This window comes from Podarcis melisellensis (genome assembly GCF_964234715.1).
Source record: "Podarcis melisellensis genome assembly, chromosome: 8".
In the NCBI taxonomy this organism is placed as follows: Eukaryota; Metazoa; Chordata; class Lepidosauria; order Squamata; family Lacertidae; genus Podarcis; species Podarcis melisellensis.
Window position 1 is genome coordinate 49,375,021 of NC_138540.1, and position 18,816 is coordinate 49,393,836.

The 18,816-nt window shown below is 42.5% G+C and overlaps 1 protein-coding gene and 1 long non-coding RNA gene across 2 annotated transcripts in view; one reads left to right on the plus strand and one right to left on the minus strand.

Annotated features, from left to right (window-relative positions):
• The window catches only part of WWOX (WW domain containing oxidoreductase), a 551,988-nt gene that overhangs the window by 281,507 nt on the left and 251,665 nt on the right, over positions 1–18,816 (plus strand). The window lies entirely within an intron of this gene.
• LOC309375079 lies at positions 1,029–14,814 on the minus strand. The gene is made up of 3 exons (XR_014170804.1): positions 14,698–14,814; positions 13,625–13,703; positions 1,029–1,087 (listed from the first exon to the last, which is right to left on the minus strand). It is a non-coding gene; the product is annotated as an uncharacterized lncRNA (long non-coding RNA).

Here is an 18,816-nt window from a genome sequence, read left to right on the forward strand (position 1 = left end):
ACTACTTAACAATTGCAGTAACAAAACAATTCCCACTCCACATTTAATTATTCCGCTTAAATTAAGTTACTCATGTCCTCTAATTTCAGTGGGTCTACTCTAACATGGGCTACCACTCCATCAGTGGGCTCTGCCAAGAGCCCTAGTTACACTCCATGTTTTGCTAGGATTTGTAACATAGCACAATACAGTCTTTTCTAACCAAAGAAAGTCACTAAGATTTCAACATACAGTTCCTTACAGATTGTTTTTAACATGGATGTAGGAATATGTGTGTATGTTTAAAGGCACTTGCAATGACTCTTTGCAGGTTTGTCTTGAAACACAATTTTTTAAAAAAAGATTCTCCATCTCCTAGGAGTAAATAGATATATTAAAATAAGCTATGGGATGTATAGTGCAGTATAACAATGATAAATGATGTTGTGTGTAATTTTTCTACTATTAACATAAAGTAATATAAACTGAAGGACACTAGTCTATTGAGAGAGTTAGTAGCTAATGTTCCATATCAGATGTGGACAATGTCAGGACTGAATACAGATTAGGCAGTGTCCTTTTCTCCCCCGGGGAATTAAACTTTGAGACACCACTGGCTGCCAATGGTTTTACTGCATTTTGTTGGTGCCTCTGGTGCCTTTCTTGGTCTATTAATTCAGGAGCTGTAAATGACAATGTGAGTAAAAAGCTTTTCCAGTGGGATGCATTTCATTTATGTATTCCTGTATCCACAGTACCTGTTCAATCCATTTTGTCACAATAACTGTATAAAAATTGTGTGGATTAACTACAGTTCTTCTTGGAGCTCAGCAATTTTTCTTTCTTTCATTGTCTTTATTAGAAAGCAACAGCACAATCATTTACCAGAATGGAGGATCTTTTTATCTCTTAAAAGAAATGTTTAGTGACAACAAAGTAAAAACTTAAAAGCACAGAACATTGCACACAGTCAAATCAATCAATCTTCTATCATAAAATGAACAATAGAACATTGATAACCAGGAGTTATCCATTGCTCTTTTGTAGTTCTCTTATACTTTTAAAATCCAATGTATTTTGCAATCCTTGTTTTCTTCCCTCCACGAATCTATTAAAGTGAGACAAAAAACAATTATCATCTAGTGAATGAAGCTAAGAAATCATAATTTCTTAAAGGGCACTCAATGGTTTTGGTTGAAAGGGGATTGAATCTACAACCTGGTTCAGAGCATCATCTAAACCAGGGTTGGAGGATATGTTGGACTTCAACTCCCATAATTCCTGACTATTAACCTCAGCTCCGAGGGCTAATTGGGGTTAGAGTGCAAAGAAATCGAAGTCACAACTTCATGTGCTCCCCATCCCCACTTCACTTTTCTGAACAAGCAACTTCATATATATGAAGCTTCTGCTCTTGACTAAACCTCAGTTCCCTGTTATATATGAACTTGGGGAACTATGGTTTAAACTAATTATTGAAGCTTAAAACAAACAAGGATCAAAATGTGGTTTGATCTTGGCTTTAGCTAACAAGAGTTAGTTTAAGGCATCATTTCCCAAGTTCATTCTTAAAAAGAAACTATGTTGTTGTCTCAAAAGTCGAAGATATGGTCTCTTTTTTTCATCCATAGGAGGGAGGGGAAGGGTGTGTCCAAGCCTGAGGCTTGTTACAGCTCAACTCAACCATAGTTCGCAACCCACAGCACTGCCTCTGTGCATGTGCGGGTCGCGATTCGGTGCTTCTGTGCATGCGCAAAGCGCATCTGTGCATGCACCGATATAGCACTTCTGTGCATGCACCGAAACCTGGAAGTAACCTGTTCCGGTTCTTCCAGGTTCAGTGTGGTGCGCAACCCAAAAACACGTAACCTGAAGCGTCTGTAACCCGAGGTACCACTGTAGTTATTTACTCATAAATTATTAGTTTTTGCTTCTCCTCCTCATTGAATACATGATACATGGTAACACAAGATATACATTATTTTTATCCAAACTCCAATAATGGGTTTGTTTGTGGAATGGGTGGGTTTGTTTACAGTACTCCACTACAACAGTTTTTAAGCCGATGGTGTGAAATATGTAGAAAGTATCCTTGTTCAGGAAATGGGTTTTGTAAAACACATCCATCTTCCATTACAGGTTGTTACAGGATATGTTTGTGTGGAATCTATAGTGCCATTAAACCATATGTGGAATTTATTTGTACAAAATTAGAGTTTAATCACTTCTAGGATGTGTTTTTAACCATCTCTTTAACAACTGGCATATATAATTTTGTAAGCCTCTTTTCATTTAAATTTCTGTGGTTGTGTGTGCATGTGTACACACATACACACCTTGGGAAGCATAAGTCAGATTTATTATTTTATTTTTAAATTGTGGAGGACTTTCTTATATGCTGTTTCTGTTTGCAATTGTAATCTTAATTTGATTTTTGCTGATGGGTAATTGCTGTGGGTGGTAAGCAAGTCTAGCAGAAGCAGAAATGTAGTGGAAATCTAAAATCTAAAGTTTTCTGGTGGAAGATAAAATACATGCCATGCTGCAGACTTCACATAAGTATTTGGTTGTTGTTGCTGAACTAGATGAGACCCTTGACCTGAACCAGCAGACATTGCTATAACACTTTAAAAATTGTTCCTGTTTAGTTCAGTCAGTATTGTTTATTTGGAGCACAGGAGCAACAAAACTGATTCCTAGAAATAATAGCAGCCTCAACAACATTTAGAGCACAACATTATTATTAAGGGGACATAGGAGAAGGCCCATAGTAGCAGAGCGTCTGATATTGTCGCGCAGCCGTAAATTCATCAACGTAGAGTAAAGAGTTTCCCTTTTCTTGTGAGGAATCCTATTCGGAATAAGGGAATTTCCCTTAAAAAAAGGAAAACGTTGACAGCTACGCAGTCTTAGTTACTGATTTACTATACAGGGAGAATGAGTCATCACTCAAGATGAGTCACGAGTCACAGTGACTTAGCAGTTTGCTGTTAACAGTTAGCAGGCTTGAATGATTTTGTAGGCCTTGTAAGCCTTTCTGCTGCTTCTGCTCTCAAGAATCTGTGTCTCATGACAGATACGCCTACAGAAGGTCTCAGGTTCAGGCAGGGCTGGAAAAATCCCTGCTTGAACCCCTGGATAGCCACTTCCAGGACAGCTGACTTGGTATAAGGGAGCTTCCTGTGTTCCACATACAATTCTTTATTCACTTAAGGCAAAGACAGAAAGCATGCTTCCTCCCTCTTTTCTTTCTTTAGTCACTCCCATTCCTCTGTTCTGTTTCATTGGCAAAAGTTTATGATTTCTATCCTTTGATGCTGCCATTTCAACAGATATTTAGAATCTGTATTTTGTTCAATTTACACTGAATGACCGCAATGAAGGGAGTGGGCAGGGGGGGGTGCATTGACAGTTGGAAGGCAACGCCCGGAGAGCAGGAGGAGAAATGCATCTGGAGCAAATAAGATATGCAGGTTTGACTGATAAGCGAAAGGAGTGCACTGCCAAAATGCTCTGGCAACACCCAATGAGGCCATAAGGCAAAGGGGGGAATATGATATGATACGTTACTGGTGGTGGGGTGGTTGGGAGGTGCTGCTAGGGTATAAAAACTGCTTGCTTACGTGTTTTAGGGGCCCCCAGCCTTTGGAAATAATTCCGCTGGTGGTCTCTGCGCAGATCACAATAAACTTTTTCTCCAAAGGAACTGAATCCCTGGTGCTTCTTTGTCACCTCTGCGTCCTGGGTAAGCGGGCAAATGGATCCCAAGTAATTAAGGCTTCAGATTTGGGGGCTCGTCCGGGATTTGCCCAAACCCATTGGACCGGAGGCCAGGCTCGACCGCGGTGAACAGCTTGGGCTGGTGCTCGCAGCTCCAAGCGCGCACCCTGCCAGTTTGTAGGGGGAGCTAGCCACACCGTCCCAAAGTGGAGACACCCGGTCAAGGGAGAAAAACGACGGCCGAGGAAAGTGACCCACAACGGGAGAAAGGTGAGCTCTAAGGGAAAGAGGCTAGAGGCTTGATCAACCTCACCTGGCCGTGGCAGTAAAAGTGCCGCCAGGAGGGTAGGAGGGGAGGACAGAGGGGAGCCTGTGTTGTGTGTGGTGTGAAAGGATGAATGTATATGTGAGGCCGGGGCTTAGCGTCCCCATGGCCAAGCGTGTGTAGGATTGTGAGTTTCTTGGCAGCGCGAGCTCGCCAAGCCACAGTCTGTAGCAAAACCGGTGTGTTTGAAGAGAAGTCCCGTATAGGAGCAGAGTATTTTGTTAGACATGGGATCTGGAGGCAGTAAATGTACCCCTTTGCAGTGTTTACTGGATAACTGGAGAACAGCTACAAAACATGACTATTGGGGTTTTAAGTTGCTGAAAGAGAGACTTAGAACTTTATGTGAAGTACTGGCTGGCCATCAGAGGGCACTCTCGACCTGCAGTTAATAGACCCCCTGTGGCAAAATATAGTTAATGTTCACCCGGACCAGATTCCTTATATTTCCACCTGGAAAACTAATGTGGGAAAAAATCCCTCGTGGCTGGAATCCTGCCGCAGTAGAATAGACCAGGGCGCCCGCCTGTGTGCGGTCAGAACGAAGCCAAAACCCCAGGTCTTACAGGACCCGGAAGAAGAAGGTGTATTAAGACCTCCTCCCCCATATGCCCCACCAATGGCAGTGCCAGGGGAGGCCAAAGATGATGAATCAGATGAGGAAAAGGGAGAGGATGAGGAGTTTAGACAGACTATTGGAAAGTTGACAAAGGGTGGAAAGAGGTGGACTGAAGAACAAAGGAAAAGAGTTAGAGATTTTGTAAATGACTTTAAGGAAGAAATAGACGTTAGTGGGCACTTAGTGAGTGCCGCAGAGTGTAAAAGGGAGCAATGGAAGAAGAAACAGAGACATTGGGAACAGGCTTGGGATAGAGCTGCCCTGCATAAGGCAGCCAAGAAACAAAAGGAGAGAGCAGAGAAGATAGCCCCCCTGCGCCGGGTTTATGACCCACCGGGACCCCCAGGGGTGAACGGGGCGCCAGCGCCACGAACATATACGGTCCAACATGTGCCTTTCTCAAGTGCAGATGTATGTAATTGGCGCAATCAGAACCCCCTTTTTTTTTTTTTTTGAGGAGAACCCAGCGAAAATTATAAAATTGTTTGAATGTATTGACTGGGATAAGGCGGGCCTCCCGGAAGCCTACTAATTTGATAATAATAATAATAATAAATTTTATTTGTATCCCGCCCTCCCCAGCCGAAGCCGGGCTCAGGGCGGCTAACAACAATCAAAACAATCAAACAATCAGATAATTGCACATTCTAAAAAAAAAAAAAAAAAATCCTTCCAGTAGCACCTTTTTTTGTTTTTTGTTTTTGTCTTGACTATGGCAGACCAACACGGCTACCTATCTGTAACTATTCTAAAAATATTTCATTATAAAAATCAATTGAAATCAAATTAATGGCAACTGATTAAGCAAGATTCTGTGCAGGTTGCCAGAGGAGGGAGTCAGGCTGTGCCCTGACCAAAGGCCTGGTGGAACAACTCTGTCTTGCAGGCCCTGCGGAAAGATGTCAGGTCCCGCAGGGCCCTAGTCTCTTGTGACAGAGCGTTCCACCAGATTGGAGCCGCAGCCGAGAAGGCCCTGGCTCTAGTTGAGGCCAGCCTGACCTCTCTGAGGCCTGGGACCTTGAGGATGTTATTATTTGCAGACCGTAGGTGATGAGAGTTAGGGAAGTGATTCAGAATCATGAAAGCCACCAAGGACTTGTTAAACCACCTGGCTGAGGCTGGATACCGGGTATCCAAGAAGAAGGCGCAGATATGTCAACCAACTGTAAAATACCTTGGTTTTGACATCTCTCACCAACAGCGAACTCTAAGGGAGGAAAGAAAACAGGCTATTATCCAAATACCAGAGCCAAAAAACCGCAGGGAGCTCCGTGGTTTTCTGGGATCCGCAGGGTTCTGTAGGATATGGATACCTAACTACAGCAGCATTGCTCGGCCCCTGCATGAGTCAACTAGGGGAACAGAGAAGGATCCTTTTATATGGGGCAGAGAACAGCAGCAGGCTTTTCGGGATCTCAAAGTGGCATTACAACAAGCCCCAGCGCTTGGCATCCCAAACCCCGAGAAGCCTTTTACCCTGTTCATAGATGAAGACCAGGGGGTAGCCAAGGGAGTTTTATGCCAGAAACTGGGAAATTGGCAGCAACCCGTTGCATACTTGTCAGAGAGGCTAACCTCAACAGAACAAGGGTTGCCCCCCTGTATGAGAGCAGTTGTGGCAGTGGCCACCCTACTCACAAAGGCAGATAAATTCACGTTCGGACAAGACACCACTTGTGTGACTCCACACGCAGTCCCAGCCTTACTTGACATGAAAGGCACCTATTTCCTATCACAAGCAAAAATGAGGAAGTGCCAGATGTTGTTATTACATCCACGCCTGAAGTTTCAGGTTACCACAGCCCTTAACCCAGCTACCTTATTACCGGTAGGAGAAGGTGAGGGACCGACCCATGATTGTGTAGAGGTCATGGATGAAGTGTATTCCAGCAGGCCTGACCTTAAGGATGAGGCAAACCCACATTGGCCTTCATGGTTTGTGGATGGAAGCAGCTTTGTTGAGGCTGGACAGCGAAAGGCAGGATATGCAGTGGTAGCCCTTGAAAACAACGTGGTTGAGGCCAGTTCACTCCCACTGGGAACCTCAGCCCAACTGGCTGAAATAACGGCACTTACCAGGGCCCTGTGTCTAGCAAAAGGGGAAAAGATCAATATTTATACTGACTCAAAGTACGCTTTCCTCACCCTGCATGCCCACGGGGCACTGTGGAAGGAAAGAGGTCTGCTCACCTCCAGAGGGGGTCAAGTGGCGCACCCTCAGGCGCTCTTAGACCTTCTGGACGCTGTCTGGGAACCTGAAGCAGTGGCAGTGATACACTGTTATGGACACAAAACTGGACCTAGTGAAGAGGCCAGGGGAAACCGCCTGGCTGACCGGGTAGCAAAGGAAGCAGCCCGGGGTTCATCCCCAACACCTTTCATTGGGGCCCTGGTACCAGAAGAAATTCTGGATAGCACCTTGAAACCAAGGTACTCTGCCCATGAGGTGGCTACTGCAGATGCTGAGGATATGGATCCCAGGATCATTGTCCCGGCAAGTAATTCAGCGGTACCATGAGTCCACCCATGTGGGACCTGATGACATGACCAAGCAGCTGGAAAAGTGTTTTTATGTGGCCAACCTTTACCAACTGGCTGCCCAAGCTTCCAGGAAATGCATGTTGTGCCAAAGGAACAACCCTAGAACTGGACACTTGGCTCCACCATGAGTTCAGCACAGTGGGACGGCACCCATGGAGAACCTTGTTGTGGACTTTACTGAATTACCTCGATGTGGATTGTATCATTATTTGCTTGTGGCAGTATGTACGTACACAGGCGCCCAGCGGACGACCGCTCTGCTGGTATCACTCCGGACCTCTAGGCACGGCTGAAGAAGTGGATGGGAGGAGCGCCCGCCGGCAGCGCTCCCAGCGTGCCTGCAGTTTGAGTAACACCACCTGATAATGTTTTAAATTCCGAAAGAACTCTAGTGTGTATTATTTGGTGTGAGGAAGAGCCCGTGGGTATTTTGACACCAAGTGCCACCTACTCTTGTGGGTGTGTGGTAATCTACCAACCTTGGGCTCCTTCCCCGTGGGGCTTGTGTTTGCCCTCCACCCACCAAGGATATAGTCACCCCGCAGGACTAGAAGGGTTCTATTTGCATACTATAGGATTTGATCCTTGGAGGTTTCCACGACCCCTTTTATCCTGATCGCCCTGAACGCCCAGGCAGGCCAAAACCTTCCCCAGACCCTTATCATGATTAAGGAATGGTGGGAGGAACCTTGGAACCATCGGGCATGGTGGATAGGGGTGACATGTACTGCCTTGATTATATGGATGCTGTTATATTTCTGTTGGCACGAACGCCATAGGTTTTCTGGAAGGAAGCGATCCCCCTCCATCCCCTTGATGATCCTTCTCCTATTTATGGTGGGAGAATCCACTCCCAAGGCCAAATGCTTCCAGGCCTTAAATCGTAATAGCATTTTCCCCACACATGAAATGAGAAGACAGGGGGCTCAGAGTCTCTATAACAAGTGGCTTCAATTGGCAGAAAAAGTAGCCCATGTTCCTGTACAAACTTGGGAAGGAAGGATGGGATATGTCCTACTAGACAATTTCCTCCCAACAGGGTGGCTCCGGGGGCTCTTTGCTATGCTTATGGGACCTTTGCTAATTTTGCTTTTGCTCTGCTTCTGTATTCCCTGCTTTTGCAACAGATGATGCAAAAAAATGATGTCCCGAATGATGGGACCCCGTGTGATTGCCCTCATGCGAGAGTATAGGCCTATCCCTGCGAACGAACCTATGGGTTAGGTTGTTCAGAAGAAGAGGAGGGAAATGAAGGGAGTGGGCAGGGGGGGGTGCATTGACAGTTGGAAGGCAACGCCCGGAGAGCAGGAGGAGAAATGCATCTGGAGCAAATAAGATATGCAGGTTTGACTGATAAGCGAAAGGAGTGCACTGCCAAAATGCTCTGGCAACACCCAATGAGGCCATAAGGCAAAGGGGGGAATATGATATGATACGTTACTGGTGGTGGGGTGGTTGGGAGGTGCTGCTAGGGTATAAAAACTGCTTGCTTACGTGTTTTAGGGGCCCCCAGCCTTTGGAAATAATTCCGCTGGTGGTCTCTGCGCAGATCACAATAAACTTTTTCTCCGAAGGAACTGAATCCCTGGTGCTTCTTTGTCACCTCTGCGTCCTGGGTAAGCGGGCAAATGGATCCCAAGTAATTAAGGCTTCAGCAAGATGCAAAGAGATATAAACTAATGAAAGGAAACTTAAGTACAGTACATCATTAACTGTCAGAAAGTTGAAGTCTTGCCAATTTCTGCCATTTTACTCCCCCTAAAATTTAAGTGACATGAAAAGTCCCTGAAACAGTGTGTTTGTTGTGATTTGGGAGGGGAAAACAAACATTTCCTACCCGTTTGCATATTTCCATGGTTATGTAGATACACATTTTGAAAGTATCCAGAGATTGTAATATTAGGCTGCTTAACTATTAGTCCATATGCCAATGTAAACAACTTCCTATTAACTGGTGCAGTTTATTTCTTTGATGTTGGAATGATCCCCAAGATAGCTCACAATAGCGGGCCAAGAGGAGCTGGCCGCTGAAGCTGCAATGTGTAATGTGCTACATGTGTGACATCACTTGTGTGTGACATGTGTCAGGCCCCCTCAACATTGAGGGGACCCAGCCTGTTTCCAACAAATATATAGGGGGGCAAAGATACCTCGACTCCCTAGAGTTGACGTGCCTGGTCTTTACATATAGAACACAAAATTGTTATTTGTTATTATTTATTTATTAGATTTATAGCTCACATATTCATCCAAAGGAGCCCAGGTTTCCTTGGTATTGTTTCATTATGGATTTTGTAATAATGACTATAATCCTACAGGAGAGCAAATGTTGTTTCTCTCTCCTCTCTTCTCTTTTAACTGTAAGTCCAGTCAAAGGCGACTATGGGGTTCTTGTGCTCATCTCACTTTCAGGCTGAGGGAGCCGGCGTTTGTCCACAGACAGCTTTCCAAGTCATGTGGCCAGCAGGACTCAACTGCTTCTGGTGCAATGAACACCGTGACGGAAACCAGAGGGCACAGAAACACCATTTGCCTTCCCGCTGCAGCGGTGCCTATTTATCTACTTGCACTGGTGTGCTTTCAAACTGCTAGGTTGGCAGAAGCTGGGACAGAGCCTATAGGCCTATACTCAGTTAGGTAAATGTGTCTTTTCTACATTACCCAGCCATAAATTACCACATTATGAGGTCTTGCAAAAATACTGCTTCCCCAGTTTATTTCATAATTACACAATACTAATAATTAATAATAATAATAAAAATAATAATAACAATACTTGTACAACAATTAGGTATTTTGTTGAGGGTGCCTTTCATCCCTTTCCCTGTAAAGCTTTGACCATTTTTCTTTTTTCTTTAAAGACCACTGATTGTGAATCCCATGTTAGACCTTTGAAAACAGGGCTAATTAAACCCAAAAACATTCATCTCACAGTCACCAAGGTGCTGGTAGACAGAATCTAAAACATATTAAGAACTGGGAGAGTAATTCTAAATACCGGTAGTGGGTTTTTTTCTAAATAGTTTTTACTCTGGATTGCACTAAAAGAAAAGTGGAGGGCAAATCTTAGTTGAAAATTTTAGTTTAAGACGGTCCAATAGAATGCAGGTGAATGGGTTTATTGCTAAAGGCTGCCCAAATCTTTTAGCAGAAACAGAGTTTAACGTTTTTCAGTTGAAATATACTCTTTTCAGATATGAAAAGAGTCAATGAGTGTACCTGGGAAGCTTCTCTCCAGCATATGCATGATCCCTGGTACATAGGGAATAAAGCTCCTGCTTGTACAACATGCATTTTATTCTATGTATTTATTAAAGTTTTGATTGCCTCAGCTGGAATTTCAAGCTTGCACCTTTTTTTATGAAAGGGTTGGATTTGTTTGACACACATCTGGGGAGGGCAGCACCTGCTTTATGCCCAAAGTTCTGATAACTGAATCATTGTCTTACATTGTGCCACCAATTTCAAAGTACTCTCTTAACTAAAGTACACCACATTTGATTTTCTGTGTGTTTATCTGTTGTGTCAAGGTACCTAAAGGAGTAAAACAATCTTGTTGCAGGTGCTTAGCATAAAAAAAGCCTAACAGATCCCCAGCCCTCCTCTTCCTATTCTCCATAGAACCCTATGTACCCTCAATAATAAATTCAGAGGGCTGACAGTGTCTAAGTCTGCTGCTCCTTTGCCCTCAATTTCAGCGAGATGGGCCATTGAAAACTCATTACAAGCTGTTTAGACTCTGACTTTGACTTTTGCTCAGCAGTGAACAAAATTAACAGCTCTTGGAGGTGGCAAAAAAGAGGGAAAAAATAGAGGCACTGAGCCAAAAGGAGGAGGAATGAAAGAGGGAGAGCGAAAGAAAGACTTTTGATTTAGTCATGCAAACAAGCGGAAGTCTCAGCATACATGTGTTCTACATATGTCTTTAATTAGACATCCCTTATTGATGACACCCCCATCCCCTCCCCTCCTTCTGACTTTTACTACCATGAAGGCAAGCTCACTTGCATGTCAAACACACAGCCTCACATTTGCTTACATGCCAAGCAACACGCTTTGAGCAGCGCAGAATTGCTTCATAAATTTAACTATCCTTTACAAATTCTGTTTTTTTTTCTCATTTAGTGCTTGATAGTTTTTTATGTGATAATTTTAAAGTGGTGTTTATAGCAAAAGTTACCTTGATAAGGGCAGGGGAAGAGTCTTTGCAGTACTAAATTACTTTTAAGCCTGTCTCCTGTGCTACTGCTGCTTCTTGTAACAAACCTTTAATGTCCTTTTTGTGTGAGTGTGATCGGGAACTAAATTGTGTTGCATTGTGAATTACAGGCGCTTTAATGGTTGCAAGCAAATCAATTTCCCTATATTTCTATCCTTTGCAAAATAAATTCTGGCAGCAAAATTAAAATCCTGCCCACTTTGCTTATAAAATTTGTGGTGTTTTCCCTCCTCAAGTGTTCCCTTTCGCCCCCTCCCTTCTGCTAGGTGATGCAGCATTAATTTATGCTCCCAAATGCTGGAAAATAATTAGGATCAGGGAAACATTTGGAAGAAAGCTCAGTCCAAAAGAACTCTTGAATCAATTTTCAGTTCGATTGGCACATTGAAGCTTACATTAAAGTTTACAGCCGGTGTGACAGGAGTCGTATATACCTGAAAATAGGCAAGGAGATAACTATATACTTAATGTACCAGGAGAAGAGGGAGGGGGAACTCCTCTCATATGCTACGTTTGATTTAAATAAGCTTGAGTTTGTGACCCAATTATGCAGCCAGGCTGGCAGAGAGCCGGTAGTGGTCAAGCTGCTTCCCCAAGGTCGCAGGAGGCTTTGTCCAAAAGTTGCTGGAATTGTACCAATTGGAAAATCCCCACAATGCATCAACTATGGCGAAAAAGAAGAAGAAAAGAAAGGACGGGAAAGAAAAGAGAGAGCTTTGAAAACAGTGGCTTCCAGTGCCAGGCTTACTGTCCATTCCACTGATCTTTAGACTGTAATCTAACCAGTGGGTCATTTCTCTTTGTTTCTTTGTCTCTTTCTTTGAAAGCTTTCCAAAGTCAAGAACTGTGTGGCATTGTAGCAACTTTGACAGTGGAAACACTGGTTCAAATTCCCAGTCAGCTATGACACTCACTGCAAGTTTTTTGAAAGTATCTTTGAAAAGTTAATTATCCCACCATTGTAGGAACTCCCTCCCCACCAACATAGCATGTTCAGTTGTTTTGGTTTCTCCTCTTGGTTTTGCTCCCCAATATCCCTGCCAAGCCTGCTGATATCACCGTTTTGTATGTGAATGCTTCAGACATCTTATAAAGGCGTATCTCTTTGCCCAGGTTTTCCCTGACCCATAAGATCGACCCCTGAATTCATTTAATTGAATTGCCTAATCTTTTTCTTCTAAACTCACTTTTATATTGGCTTTGTGTTTTGTTCTTGTTTTATTTCTAATATATATTGCTTTTATAATGTACACTGATGGGGATTTTAAAAACATTTATAGATGCTCTTAAATGCATAAATAAATGGTGCAAATCTAGTTGTGTAAGAACTCACACAAGGAAAACTGAGTTCACTATTAGTATACAGCATAGTGAAGGTGTTTCTTCTAAGAGCAAAATTTTATTCTTCCCTTCCAGAAATGGCTTAGAATTTCTCCCCACCACCCCCTGCCACTGGAGCAAAAAATATATATTGGTTTTCTTATGTTTTCCTATGAATACTAGTAACAGCATGCAGCAAACAGATGAAGGTCATCTGAGAAATGGATTAACAATGTCTTAGACTCACAATGTCAAATTACTTTAAAGTGTTTACAGTAGCAGGTTATATGCAGTGAATTTAAGGCTGGAAGACTGAAGCCAAAATCAAACCATTCTTATTTCACTAAACTAGAACAGAGGCCTTGGTGTTTTATGGCTCTTTTAAGGTCCATTAATCCTTGAATCATAGACCATGTAAAAAGTGACAGATTTTACATCCAGTCCCTCGATTTATTTAAAATGTTTTTACTTCAACTCTGTTCCTAATTAATATTGCTCAGTCTGTAATGTGATTCAAGTGTTCCAAAAATGCAGAGAAGTGGAATTGCAGCCTGCTAATTCTTCCATACGACATTCCGTTATTTGTTTATATTTATTTATTTATTTTCCATTTCCGGCAGGAACCTATATTCTGAAATTAATGGGATTGCTGACTGGCATGGCGTAGGGGTGTCGAAAAATTTCTGTTATCTCCTTAACGGTGCAACTGTACTGTTTTATCTTTTGCATTTTTATGAGCTGATTTTGAAGACTTAGGTGTTAGAGATAAAATGCTGAAGTGCGGTGACAGGACCACCATATGCGTTGTCCTCTATTTTGAAGAGGGGGGGGGGGTCAGAAAATAGGGGAGAAACTAGTGGAAGGTGTTCCAGAATGCACCCTCACTTAAAATTTGCCTTACCTTTCTGAAGTGCTTTTAATTTACTTGTTCAGATATTTCTACCCTACAGTTCAACTTTTAAAAGTCCTCGGAATGGCTTCTGTAAGGAAATATAAACAACAGAAAACACAATAAAACAGCCTTGTAAATAAGGCCACAAAAGTTACTAGTCTGCTAAATAAATACATAAATGCCGCCTCCTAAAGGGGTAGTAGCATTCATGCTGGTTGTGGGCAAAATTAAGTGGGCTGCCAGTGCATCACTCCTCCTTCACCCTCTCTGCTCACCTCAATGAAACTTGCATTCACCAACGGCTACTAGGTAAGTTATTAAATGCAAGCCTGCAATGAAAACCAGCAGCATCAAATTAAAATGCCATTAACGCAGCAAAAACAATGAAGCAGCAGATAAAAGGCAAAATAAAAGGCTTGTATCATTAAAAGGCTGGCTTCAACAGACTTTTAACTGGGCAACCAAAATTACCATATTTTTCGCTCCATAAGACGCACCCAGTTTTTAGAGGGGGATGCAAGAAAAAAAAATATTATTTAAAGGGAGCGCTGAGCAGAAGCTGTATGCATCCCAGGCTCTGCTCAGCGCTCCCTTTCACGAGTCGTGTGGAGTGTGTGTGCGGCGCTTGCAGGCTTTTGCGGGAGGTGGGAGATTACCCCACCTCCTTCAAAAGCCAGGGATAGCAGCACGAAGCCTCCCGTGGGCACGGGGAGCTAAGCCAGAAGCTAGAACAGCAAGAGGGAATGCTGCACAGTGCTCCCTCTCACTGTTCTGGCTTAGCCGCCCAGCCTGCATTTGCCCCATAAGATGTACACACATTTCCCCTTACTTTTTAGGAGGGGAAAATGTGTCTTATACAGCGAAAAATATGGTAAAAGATGGTAATGATGGCTCTAGGTCAGTGTTTCCCAGAGTGAGCGATACTGCTCCCTGGGGGGCACTGGAATGATCCAGAGGGGTGGGAGCAGCCTCGGGTGCAATTGGGAGGCGTTGAATAAAAATCAGGGGGCGGTGAAAGCATAAGTAAGAGAAGAACATTTTGAAAAACCGTTCATACATGTTTCATCTGTGATGACACTTACCACCAGGTTGGGCGCCGTTGCGGGACGGTGACAACACCTCCCCTGCATCCGGTTGTCATGCTGGAGGTGAGGGGTTTTCCCAGGCTTGTCAGCTTCACCCAGGTCCAGGAAGTGAATTACAGCTTGCCTGCCTATGTTGGCCCAACCCCCAGGGTGGATCAGACTGAGCTGGCAGGCTTCACTTTGGTCTGCCCCATGGATTTTTAATCCCGGAGCCTAGTCCACTTCCTCGTCCTGTTTTGAAAAACCATCCATACATGTTTCCAGGGGAGGTTTTTTTTATTTTTTATCCTGAAAAGGGTGCGGTAGGCCAGGTAAATTTGAGAACCTCTGACTTAGATGGATCATGTAGCAGGCAGAAACTGCATGTAGATGGCATAAACTGCTTGAGACCCTAGAGACACATCCACTTGTAGAAGTAGACAATAATGGGTTAGATGTGTGAATAAGTCTTCTCTGATATAAAGCATCACACTATGCTCTTGTATGTTGCATTGAAATAAAAAGAGGGACGATAATCATATCCACAAAGTCTCTAGATTATTGCTATCACCCTTACAGGTGACCCTCCAACTCCCTCCCCACCTTTTATATTATTACAGTGGTACCTCGGGTTACAGGTGCTTCAGGTTACAGACTCCACTAACCCAGAAATAGTATCTCGGGTTAAGAACTTTGCTTCAGGATGAGAACAGAAATCGGGCGGCGGTGGCGCAGCGGTAGCAGGAGGCCCCATTAGCTAAAGTGGTACCTCAGGTTAAGAACAGTTTCAGGTTAAGAACGGACCTCCGGAATGAATTAAGTTCTTAACACGAGGTACCACTGTATTATTATTATTTATCTCAGTTTACACTGATGCTGTTTTTAGCAAGGTGAGACCCTTGTTGCTTTCATGCTAAATTTAAGGATCGCTTACCTGGACACTGGGAAGAAAAACACTTATGCCAATAGAGTGATTGGGTATATAAAGGATGCTTACAGCTCTGTTCTTGAGATGTCAAAACATTGATTTCTTCTTCCCATATTGGGTAACTAGGCTTTGTTTTCTTTTTCACCCAGTACTGCTTACTGGAGCACTTGGCAGTGCCTGCTTTCGGACATCCCCGAATCAATCTTCCCAAGGGATGTCTTTGAGGGCTAAATATAGCCATCTAGACAATCCCATTTATAAAATGTCAATGTTTTGCAGTTCCCAAATAATTATGCTGAACATACAAGGGCAGACTCTCTGAATGGCATTTTTTTAAAGTTATGAGAAAGTTGTCAGTTATGAAACAGCAGGGCATTAGCCAATATTTCATTTAGCAGTCTTTTCAAATATAGCCACCATTTTTAACTTGAATTTTCTCTTTTCAGTTAACAGAGCATAAATTCATTGAAAATAGACATACAATATATTAAAAATGTATATCTAACTAAGTACAGTTTTGTTACACATGGTTTGAGGTTGACTTGTTAAGCAATAAGCCATTTATTGCTGTAAGGCAGAATTTCTTAATGCTAAGGTAAGATTCTTTGAAACCAAAAGGAAACTTGGTTGAAGGTTTGTTGAAGCTCATGTAGCACTTAAACATGTTTTAGTGTTACATGTGGAACAACCCTTTATGGATTTAAGAGTTTATGCCTTATTTTTTTGTGTTGTATCTTGCAGTCTTTTAAAAACATATTTCACAAAATTTGACTTCTGAAAATCTGGGAATTGATGGCTCATTTTATTTTGTTTTCAGTTTGAATCCATAATAGAAATATGCCAGTATATTTCCTTTCTGATTTCTCTTTCTGTTTTTCTGCAATCAGAAGTCAGCAGATGGGTCTTGGCACCTCTCACAGGCTGAAGGCAGCAGCAACGTTTTGGGACGTAGGGCTCCCAGGATTCAGTTTGCACCTGCCTAGGCCAAGTGCAGCCAGATCACCATTTGGAAACTCTTTGGTCTGTCAAAGAAAACCTCCTCTCTCAACACCCTCCAGGTTCACGGGTTCCAAACTCCAACCAATCAGCTAGTGCACCTGGATGCCTTGCTGAACACCTCTAAAGGCCTAGCTTTTCTTTCTCCGGAATAAGTGGAAAAGATAAGTTCAGAGGTTCGGAAACAGGTTCAGGGAGATTGGAGGAGCAGGATGTAGGAACATAGAAAGTTGTGTTATACTGAGTCCATGGGTCCATCTAGCTCTGTATTGTCCACACAGACTAGAAATGACTCTCCAGGCTTCCAGGCAAGGAGGTGCTAGGGATTGAACCTTCTGCATGCAAAGCAGTTATTTACCCCTTGCTAATGCTCCCTGCCTCTCTGGCATCTTTTTTTTAAACCTCCTTTATACAGCTTATTTTGTTTTTGTTTTTATTAATACTAAATATAAATTCTAATATTTAAACAATACATATTATTACATTACATAAGTTATACTGGTCAAAGTATGTGGTTTGTTTTCCTTCTGCAATCAATATAAGTAATTCAGTTAAGAATAAAATTATTAGAAGTCTGTCTCCTTTCTTGTACACATATGAAGTTAGTTGGCACTGACATTATAGCATACTAATGTAACTTGTTTTCCAATTCAGGCAGCTTCGGTATTATTGGAAGTTTCTTGCGTAATGTATCTATGCTGCTACAATTATATATGCTATCAATTCTCAGTATGCTAAAGTTTAATTCTTTGTAAGAGTTCATGAAAAAAGTCCAAAGGATCTGAACATAAAAGCAAGTTATATGTGTTATCTTTTCTATGTTGTTCTTAATAGTATTCCAATAATACTTTGCCATTTCATATATCCACCACATATGAAAAAGCCGCCGCCACCCCCCTTTTCTAAATTTCCAACATGCTTGACTGTATAAGCCAAATATTTTATTCAATACACTTTGAAAGACAATCTTGATAGTGGTTCAAGTTGCTTCATGTGGTTAGTGTTAAGAGAGGATATATTTAAATCTGCATCAAAGATCAGTCAAGAAATAAATGTAATTTAAAAATAATAATGTAGTATTTTGATTAATTTTAAATATGAAGTACGGTGCCAAGATCCTTCTTTTGAATACACCCTATGCACCTAGTATATCCAAGATTCAATGCTGGTTGTACACTCACATGAGATGAGGCAGGTGTTATTGGACTGTGCCAGTTAAGTCTATACATTAACAATCACATCATACACCCCTATCAAAGTCTCCTAGCATTCTAAAATCAATTCATTTTAAAATCAGTTCAAATCAAATTGATGGCAACCATTGGGCTAGAGTTCTGTGAAGAATTACCAAAGGAGGGGGTCAGGCTGTGCCTTGGCCAAAGGCCTGGTGGAACAGCTCTGTCTTGCAGGCCCTGCGGAAAGATGTCAAGTCCCACAGGGCCCTAGTCTCTTGTGAGGGGGGATAGTATTCAGTTGAAATAGGGTGTCAACATGCCAAAATGTTTGCACCCTATTTCAACTGAATACTATCCCCCCTTTCTGGCTACATATTTTAGGGAGTAGATATATGTGTTGGATGTTACGGATTGGTCAACACAAGCCCCTCCCCTCAAAAGACACCTCCCTCCCCCAAAAAACTATATTACAATACTCAAACTCATGTTACACAAACATATATCATTATACCTGAGAATAGATTTGTATGTACAAATATGACACTCGGGGATCTTCCCTTTGAAACCTCCCATTTTCATGTTGTAATTGACAAGACAGTTTTCAGACTTGCTCACAGAAATCCATTTTCTTGTGTCTGCAGCTGTGAATATCAAGAACTATTTTATTCATTCATTCTAAAATTTATAGCCCACCCCACCTTTCCTATGTAATGCATACTCCATTGCATTGATTTGGGGCAGGGGGAGAGGAGAAGAAATGGCTCCATGTATGTGTGTTATCCATTTCGCTCACTGAAGTAGCATTGAGTGAATTCTCGGCCTCAGTAGAAAACTGCACTTAATCCTTGCTGTTAGGAGATTATGTGGAGGAGGCTACATTGAGAATCTCTATGCGGATCCTCAGATTGAGAAAATACTTTCAGCTGATCTCAAGCTGTTCAACTATTTGGTCACACAGCAAAGTGTTCAGATAATTCTACGAACATAAAGGGTCATGGGAACTATCCTCATTAAGAGACATTGGTTGAGGTACTTGAG